The 10,000-nt window shown below is 47.4% G+C and overlaps 1 pseudogene; it reads left to right on the top strand.

Annotated features, from left to right (window-relative positions):
• Positions 1–3,560, top strand: part of LOC133977054 (phosphatidylinositol 4,5-bisphosphate 3-kinase catalytic subunit alpha isoform-like) — an 11,256-nt pseudogene extending 7,696 nt beyond the window's left edge.
• Positions 3,561–10,000: the final 6,440 nt, after the last annotated feature.

Below are 10,000 nucleotides of genomic sequence, written 5' to 3'. Positions count from 1 at the left end.
CACTCAAACACAAAAATACACATCTGAAAAACAGTTATAGAAATGTTTTCTGTCACATTTGAAATAAAATAATAATTGTTTAATATCGTGCTGTGATTGGTGGATGATGATGTGTTCATATGTTGTGATTGGTTGTCAGACTCAGATGAAGTTCCTGGTTGAACACATGTCTCGTCCAGATTACATGGAGGCTCTGCAGGGATTTGTCTCTCCTCTGAACCCTGTTCACCAGCTGGGAAACCTCAGGTAACACTTTAAATATCTACCCACCTACCCACCTACCTCCCTACCTACCCACCTACCTACCCACCTACCCACCTACCTACCTACCTACCCACCTACCTACATACCCACCTACCCACCTACCTACCTACCTACCTACCCACCTACCTACCCATCTACCTACATACCCACCTACCCACCTACCTACCTACCTACCTTCCTACCCACCCACCCACCTACCTACCCACCTACCCACCTACCTACCCACCTACCCATCTACCTACATACCCACCTACCCACCTACCTACCTACCTACCTACCTCCCTACCCATCTACCTACCCACCTACCTACCTACCTACCTTCCTACCCACCCACCCACCTACCTACCCACCTACCCACCTACCTACCCACCTACCCATCTACCTACATACCCACCTACCCACCTACCCACCTACCTACCCACCTACCCATCTACCTACATACCCACCTACCCACCTACCTCCCTACCCATCTACCTACCTACCTACCTACCTACCTACCTACCTACCTCCCTACCCACCTACCTCCCTACCCACCTCCCTATCTACCTACCTACCTACCCACCTACCCACCCACCTACCTCCCTACCCATCTACCTACCTACCTACCTACCTACCTCCCTACCCACCTACCTCCCTACCCACCTCCCTATCTACCTACCTACCTACCCACCTACCCACCCACCTACCTCCCTACCCATCTACCTACCTACCTACCTACATACCCATCTACCCACCTACCCACCTACCCACCTACCTACCTACCTCCCTACCTACCTACCTACCTCCCTCCCTCCCTCCCTACCTCCCTACCTACCTATCTACCCATCTACCTACCTCCCTACCTACCTTCCCACCTACTTACCTATCCATCTATCTACCTACCTAGCTATCTATCTACCCATCTACCTACCTCTAGTGCATTAAAATGTTGTGTCTCCAGGCTTGAGGAGTGCAGGATCATGTCATCAGCAAAGCGCCCTCTGTGGTTAAACTGGGAAAACCCCGACATCATGTCGGAGCTGCTCTTCACCAACAACGAGATCATCTTCAAGAATGGAGACGGTATGTAGCTCGGTTCTAACCACTGCACTGTTTTCAGTAAGGAAAGCTAACCATGCTAACAGGGTTGTGGGTATAGTGATGAGTTTCCTATGTGTTGCAGACCTGCGGCAGGACATGCTGACTCTGCAGATCATTAAGATCATGGAGAACATCTGGCAGAACCAGGGCCTGGACCTGCGGTGAGAGTAGTGACATCATCAGTGTCTGTGACATCATTCCACAGCTGGCTAACTGTATGTGTTTGTGTGTGTGCAGCATGCTGCCGTACGGCTGCCTGTCCATCGGGGACTGTGTGGGTCTGATCGAGGTGGTGAAGCACAGTTTCACCATCATGCAGATTCAGTGTAAAGGAGGCCTGAAGGGGGCGCTGCAGTTCAACTCCAACACACTGCACCACTGGATCAAAGACAAGAACCGCGGAGAGGCGTCAGTGCTAGTCTGTCTGCTTGTCTGTCTCACCCCCTCCTGTCTGTCTGTCTGTCTATCTACCTATCCATCCATCCATCCATCTATCTATCTATCTACCCTTTTGCCTATCAGACCTGTCTCACCACCCTCCTGTCTGTCTGTCTGTCTGTCTATCTATCTATCTATCTATCTATCCATCCATCCATCCATCCATCTATCTATCTATCTATCTATCTATCTACCCTTTTGCCTATCAGACCTGTCTCACCACCCTCCTGTCTGTCTGTCTGTCTGTCTATCTATCTATCTATCTATCCATCCATCCATCCATCCATCTATCTATCTATCTATCTATCTACCCTTTTGCCTATCAGACCTGTCTCACCACCCTCCTGTCTGTATGTCTGTCTGTCTATCTATCTATCTATCTATCTATCTATCTATCTATCTATCTATCTATCTATCTATCTATCTATCTATCTATCTATCTATCTACCTACCTCTCTACCAATCTACATACCCTTTTGCCTATCAGACCTGTCTCACCACCCTCCTGTCTGTCTGACCTGTCTCACCACCCTCCTGTCTGTCTGACCTGTCTCACCACCTTCCTGTCTGTCTCTCAGGTATGACCAGGCCATCGACCTGTTCACCAGGTCATGTGCAGGTTATTGTGTAGCGACGTTCATTCTGGGAATCGGGGATCGACACAACTCCAACATCATGGTGAAGGAGAACGGACAGGTGAGTCCTGACCTGTACCTGTTCTACTGCACAGAGCCTCATCTGAGACTCACCTGAGCTCTGATTCTACCTGCAGCTGTTCCACATCGACTTCGGCCACTTCCTGGATCACAAGAAGAAGAAGTTTGGTTACAAGCGGGAACGAGTTCCCTTCGTGCTGACGCAGGACTTCCTGATAGTAATCAGCAAAGGAGTCCAGGAGTCCACCAAGACCAAAGAGTTCGAGAGGTCTCACCTGCACCTCACCTGTTGTACCATAACTCTGTTGTCTGCCTGTCTGTCTGTCTCACTCTGCATCTACCGGTCTTTGTGTCAGGTTCCAGGAGATGTGTTATAAAGCTTACCTGGCCATCCGGCAGCACGCCAGCCTCTTCATCAACCTGTTCTCCCTCCTGCTCGGCTGTGGGATGCCTGAACTGCAGAGCTTCGATGACATCGCCTACCTGAGGAAGACCCTGGCTCTGGGTAAGACAGACAGGTGGAAAGATAGACAGGTAGTGAGACAGACAGGTAGAGACAGTCAGACAGGTAGGGAGACAGACAGGTAGTGAGACAGACAGGTAGAGATAGAGAGTGAGACAGACAGGTAGTGACACAGACAGGTAGTGAGACAGACAGGTAAACAGACAGGTAGTGAGACAGACAGGTAGTGAGACAGACAGGTAGAGATAGAGAGTGAGACAGACAGGTAGTGAGACAGACAGGTAAACAGACAGGTAGTGAGACAGACAGGTAAACAGACAGGTAGGGAGACAGACAGGTAGTGAGACAGACAGGTAGAGATAGAGAGTGAGACAGACAGGTAGTGAGACAGACAGGTAAACAGACAGGTAGTGAGACAGACAGGTACACAGACAGGTACAGAGAAGGAGAGGCTACCTCGCTTGTTGAATATTTTTTGATCCGCTATGACATCACTTCCTGTCTCACATCACTTCCTGTCTGTCTTTCTCTCAGAGAAGAGCCAGCAGGAGGCGCTGGAGTATTTCACCAAACAGATGAACGACGCTCATCATGGAGGATGGAGCACTAAGATGGACTGGATCTTCCACACCATCAGACACATGCCTAACGAGCATTAATACACACACACACCATCAGACACATGCCTAACGAGCATTAATACACACACACACACACACACCATCAGACACATGCCTAACGAGCATTAATACACACACACACACACACACACATATAACACATGTTGTTAGGGTGTTGGGGAGGATGAGATTCACCCTGGGATGCTGAAGGTTCTGGACATTGTGGGGCAGTCATGGAGGGACAGGGACCCATGGACTGGCAGACCAGAGGCTCCAACTATCAGGGATCACACTACTCAGCCTCCAGGAGAAGCTGCTGCTGAAAGGCTCCGGCTGGTTGTTGAACCTGGTTCAGGAGGAGCGATGTGGATTCTGGCTGTGGACCAGTGGACCAGCTCTTCACCCTGCAGGGATCCTGGAGGGGTCATGGAGGGGTCATGGGAGTTCACACATCCAGTCTACATGTGCTTTGTGGACCTGGAGAAGGCGTAGGACCAGGTCCCTCGGGGACCTTGTGGGAGGAGTTGTGGGAGTTTAGGGTACCAGGGTCTCCGCTGCGAGCCATTGGGTCCCGATACAACCGCTGTGACAGCTGGGTTCACATTCTCTGCTGTAAGACCTGGTCTCAGTGGGCGTTGGGCTCCATCAGGGCTGTCCCTGGTCTCTGATCCTGGTTCTGATCCTGGTCTCAGTGGGTGTTGGGCTCCATCAGGGCTGTCCCTGGTCTCTGATACTGGTTCTGATCTTCATGGACAGAGTCTCAAGGTGCAGCCGGGGGGAGGAGAGAGTCCAGTTTGGGGACCTCCGAACCTCCTCTCTGCTTTCTGTGGTTGATGTTGTTCTGTTGGACTCTACATGTGAAGCGGTCGGGATGAGAGTCAGAACCTCCACATCTGATCCATGGTGCTCTGCTGGAACCAGGTGGACTGCACCCTCAGGGTTGGGGGGGGGGTGCTGCCCCAAGTGGAGGAGTTTAAGTATCTGAGGGTCTTGTGCACAGTGAGGTTGACAGCTGGATGGGTGCAGCATCAGGTGGATGGTGCAGCATCAGCAGTGATGACCGTCCTGGTGGATCAGAGCCTCTCCTGAAGGTGAAGCTCTCAGTGTAGCAGTCAGTCTACGTCCCAACCCTCACCTCTGCTCACCAGCTTTGGGTAGTGACCCAAACAATGAGATGCTGGATCCAAGCAGAGAGGGTCTGGGCTCTTAGAGATCGGGTCAGGAGTTCAGACATGCGGGGGAGGCTAGGAGTAGAGCCGCTGCTCCTTCACATGGAGCCAGCTGAGGTGGTTTGGGCTCCTGGTCAGGATCCTCCTGGACGCCCCCCTTTAGAGGAGGTCCAGGTCCAACTGGGAGGAGACCCAGAACACACTGGAGGGATTAAATATCTCTGCTGGTCTGGGAACAGCTTGGGATCCTCCAGGAGGAGCTGATGAGCGTAGCTGGAGAGAAGGAGGTCTGGGTTTCACTGCTCAGCCTGATGAGACTGAGACCCGGATAAGAGACATAAAATATATAACACACACACACACACACACACACACACACACACACACACACACACACACACGCACACACACACACACACACACACACACACTGTGTTTACTCTGTGAGGATGACGATGATGAAGGTGTGTGATTGTAGTAGACTTTAGGATCATGATGTCATGTTGGTGGGATGGTTGTCATAGCAACACAAATCTCAGGGTCACCGGTCGGAGAGGTCAGTGGTGCCAAAGGCATGCTGGGAAAAGATGATGTCGTAAACGTCTTCCAGTCGGTGCTAATGTTAGCATGTTAGCTCTGTAGCAAACACTTTGAATCAAACTTTATTGACAAGCAGCTATAACTTTATAACTGTTTGTAGGGAGAATTTGAATGAAACCAGCTTTATTGAAACCAGCAAAGTGAACACTGTGGTCACTGAGAGAGCAATAAATCCTCCAATCACTGATCAATACTTTGATTATGACAATCAAAAGGAGCTCTGACCAATAGGAGGGCAGAGCTGACCAGAGTGGGCGGAGTCACTGTGCTGACATCAGAGCGAATGAACCAATCAGGTTTCTGTGAAAAGCACAACGTGAATTAATGTTCAGACTATTGATCACGTGATGACTGATATTGATCACATGATGACTGATATTGATCACATGATTGATCACATGATGACTGATATTGATCACATGACTGATATTGATCACATGACTGATATTGATCACATGATGACTGATATTGATCACATGACTGATATTGATCACAGGATGACTGATATTGATCACATGACTGATATTGATCACATGATGACTGATATTGATCACATGACTGATATTGATCACATGATGACTCATATTGATCACATGATGACTGATATTGATCACATGATGACTGATATTGATCACATGATGACTCATATTGATCACATGATGACTGGCATTGATCACATGATGACTGATATTGATCACATGATGACTGATATTGATCACATGATCAATACAGACAGCCTGAAGCTGTGAGAAATATTATAATAAATTAAACTTTTAATATCACTGCTACTGAACTTTTTTCTCAAATATTAAATCTTTTCAAGTTAAAATAATCTGTTTTTGAAATATGACTTTTATTGTGAAATCCTTTGATGACGAGTTGTGACGAAGCTTTCAGACACAGTTCAGCTGCTCGTGTTTTTACGTCTCATCTTTCAGAGACTCAGATCTGATCAATACTTGGCTGTATTGATCGTAGTTTATGGTATTGATGGTTCGCTGATTGACGGCCTCAGCTGATCGGAACATATCAGTTTTATCAGGGATCAAAGTCTTTCCACGACAATCTCAACCAATCAGCTGCTTGTTAGCTGTTAGCGTGCTAGCTGAGCTGTTGCACTGGAGCAATGCATCGTGGGTAGGGTTAGTTAGCATAGCGTAGCATGTGAAAGCCCCTCCTTTCCCATTGGCTGGCAGCCAGTAGGGGGCGGGGCTACTCAGACGGGTTTTAAAGTTCAGTTTCCACTAAGGAAGTTCCTGGTGAAATAAAGGAGGCGGGACCTTTACAGGAAGTCCTCCCAGCTGTTGTGTCTCCATAGCAGAGTAGGACCTGATAGGACCCACCGGACTCTGACCGTTACCGTGTCAACGCGCCAAAAACATTACAAAGAAAATGCCAACGAGGAGGAGAACATGGAGGAGCTGAGCTGGTTGACTCGGTTCTGGTTGGTGTGTTGGTGTTCATGATGGTGGAGGCTTTCTACTACTGTTCTTCTTCTGCTTTTAAAAATGACGCTTATTTGAGCGCTTTCTGTTGACGCCACTTCCTGCTTTGAGTTTAACCAATCAGCACCGAGTCAACCTGAAGCCCCGCCCAGAGGACCGACTCCGAGGCAGAGACTCGGTTAGACCCAGTAAAGGTTCTGGTAGAGGTTCCTGCTGTGGAGACACAACACGGAACATTTAATTACCTGAAGTTCCTTCAGTGGAAACAGAGCTACTGTGAAGGTTTGTGTTTGTGCTCAGGTCAGAGGTGAGGGGGCAGAGGTCAGAGCGGCCTGGCCCCGCCCCCTGCTGCATGATATTTATTATGACATCATCCACTGTGCTGGTTGCCATAGTGACTCATAGGAAGCAGATGTTTTAATCATTTACACTGGAAGTGATTGATTGATTGATTGATTGGTTGATGGATTGATTGACTGATTGATTGATTGATTGATTGACTGATTGATTGATTGATTGATTGACTGATTGGTTGATGGATTGATTGACTGATTGATTGACTGATGGATTGATTGATTGATTGACTGACTGATTGATTGATTGATTGATTGATTGATTGATTGATTGACTGATTGATTGATTGATTGATTGATTGAGTGACTGATTGATAGAAGTGTTAAACTGATGATGTATTTAATGATAATGACAGCTGATCAGTCTCTTAATGTTCAGTATTGATTGGTGATGAATATTGATCCTGTTACATCAACTTTTATACAAACATTTTATTTCTTTAAACTCTGAAATGTTTTGCACAGTTTTTGTTTTTCGTTCTTTATATTTAAAACATTTCGATGTGTTGTTGAAATATTTACGACTCTTTTCTCCAAATGTCACAACGGAGGAGACGAGCGACACGGCCGTCGGCCAATCAGAAGGCCCGTAGGTTACCTGGACTTTAGCAGGTCACCTGTGATGAAGAAGCACTTATTGATCTCTGACTGTCTGCACTGTTTCATTGTTTTACCTTCAAATAAAAAGTGAACAAGTGTTGATAATGTGAGTTTCTGTGATGAATTCTGTCTCAATACATTTAATCCATCCCGGTTTTCTGTCTGAATGCAGGAGACAAAGTTCTGCTACAGAGTACCAGTGTTTATACTTTCACAGAGAGTATCAAATATCCTAAGTAAGCATTTTAAGCAGAATGTGATTTCCTTCTTGGGGCACTGCCGGCTATTCTGGTCTGATATTTGTCATCCCTAGACATGTTTTCTTAGAGCGGCACCATGCTGAGCACAGTATGACTATATAGAACTACATACTCACAGGTTTGCTGTGCTTTCTGTGTGATACCTGACAGGTGAGCTGCACTCCCTCTGATGTCCACTAGATGCTGCTGAGACAAAACAAACAGTACAGAGTTACATCACAGTGTTTCAGATAGTTCAACGTCTTCCTATGGATGAGTTATAAGAGCTGATACAGTGCTGCTGCTCCCAGTGGTCACTGTTGGTACTGCAACTAAAAACACTATTTAAAAGAGACACCTCCAGACATTAATCTGTGAAGTACTTTTTATAATTTGTAAAACGTTTGATTTAAAACTATGATGTAATCACAATGTAAAAAAAACACTACTGAGCATGTGCAGGAAACCTGGCAGCAGGGCGGAGCTAGGGGTCCTTTTTCGGCTGCTGCCCCTAATATTTTGTCAAAAGCCCCAAATCTATGAACACCAGAACCACCAAGACAGTCTGATAGACAGTAATGAGACAGGTAATCATGGGAGAGATGGGGGTGTGACATGCAGCAAAGGTCCGCTGCGTACGTAGCAAGCACCCTTAACCACTCGACCACCTGCACGCCCGACATTTGAGTTTCTATAATGTAAATAACTCTTAAACAACAACTACAAGCCTTTCACTTCTCCTGTATGTGATTTTGAAGTTTTCTGAAGCCCCAAAGATGCTAAACACAAACACAAACACTGTGGTCATACAGACAAAGCTGTTTTTTCAGCTGTAGTGACTCAGTGGGGATCTGTTGGGATCTGTTGGGATCTGATGGGATCTGATGGGATCTGTTGGGTTTGAAAGTGTTTTGTTTTTTGTTTTTTATGATTTGGCACCACTTGCAGTGGTTCCCTTTATTGTGAAGGCTGACACCGATCACAGCTGTTTGCGGTTGTCTTGATATATACGGTAGTTCAATGTGCTTGCACATAAACTTCGTGGTATACGGTAACAACAGGTACGGGCTGTATCATTTTGTATTGTTGATGGTTTGCAGTAAAACTGAGTTACAGTTAACTGAAGACTCCATGGTCATTTTACATGATGTCAGACGTCACTGAGACTAGTTTTGGCCAAATTCAATCTTCTGACTAACTTTCCTTCTGATAGGCTAAGTGAGTGGCCCGATTGGAAACAGCGCTTTGTGAGATTCAGGACAGCCACTAACCGGACCTTCATACCTGCTGCAGTGAGGTTTGTACCGGTGCGGTGAGGTTTGTACCGGTGCGGTGAGGTTTATACCGGTGCGGTGAGGTTTATACTAGTCTAGTGAGGTTTATACCTGGTGCAGTGAGGTTTATACTGGTACAGTGAGGTTTATACCTGGTGCAGTGAGGTTTATACTGGTACAAACTTGTGTTGAACTTCTTTTGTTTCTATACTTTGTGCGAACTCGTATCCAACTGCTGAAACGTGTATGAAATACATCTATCCAACATATAACAGTAGTTTGTCCAAGTGGAGTTGAAGAGATATCAAAGATGGCGGACGATGGCGAACGCTACTGCGCATGTGTGACTCACATCGGGTAGCGACTCTCATCGGGCAGCGACAACTACTACTACAGTCTACAGTTAGCCAGTTAGCTGAGTTAGCCACCGAGCTAGCTGTCGAGCTAGCCGTCGAGTTAGCCGCCGAGCTAGCAGCTGAGTTAGCCACCGAGCTAGCCGTCGAGTTAGACGCCGAGCTAGCAGCTGAGTTAGCCACCGAGCTAGCCGTCGAGTTAGACGCCGAGCTAGCAGCTGAGTTAGCCACCGACCTAGCTGTCGAGCTAGCCGCTGAGCTAGCAGCTGAGTTAGCCACCGAGCTAACCACCGAGCTAGCTACCGAGTTAGCCGCCGAGCAAGCAGCTGAGTTAGCAGCAGAAAGCTCTCAGACCTAGCGTCCATGTTTCTGGTAGAGGTGGTGACTTTGATTGACAGGTGACACTTGGTAGGGGGCGGGGCTTCAGCGGACTCGGCGGGAACGCC

This window comes from Scomber scombrus, unplaced genomic scaffold (assembly GCF_963691925.1).
Source record: "Scomber scombrus unplaced genomic scaffold, fScoSco1.1 SCAFFOLD_145, whole genome shotgun sequence".
In the NCBI taxonomy this organism is placed as follows: Eukaryota; Metazoa; Chordata; class Actinopteri; order Scombriformes; family Scombridae; genus Scomber; species Scomber scombrus.
Note: the sequence above shows the minus strand (reverse complement) of the source record. Positions and strands in the feature narration are given on the sequence as shown.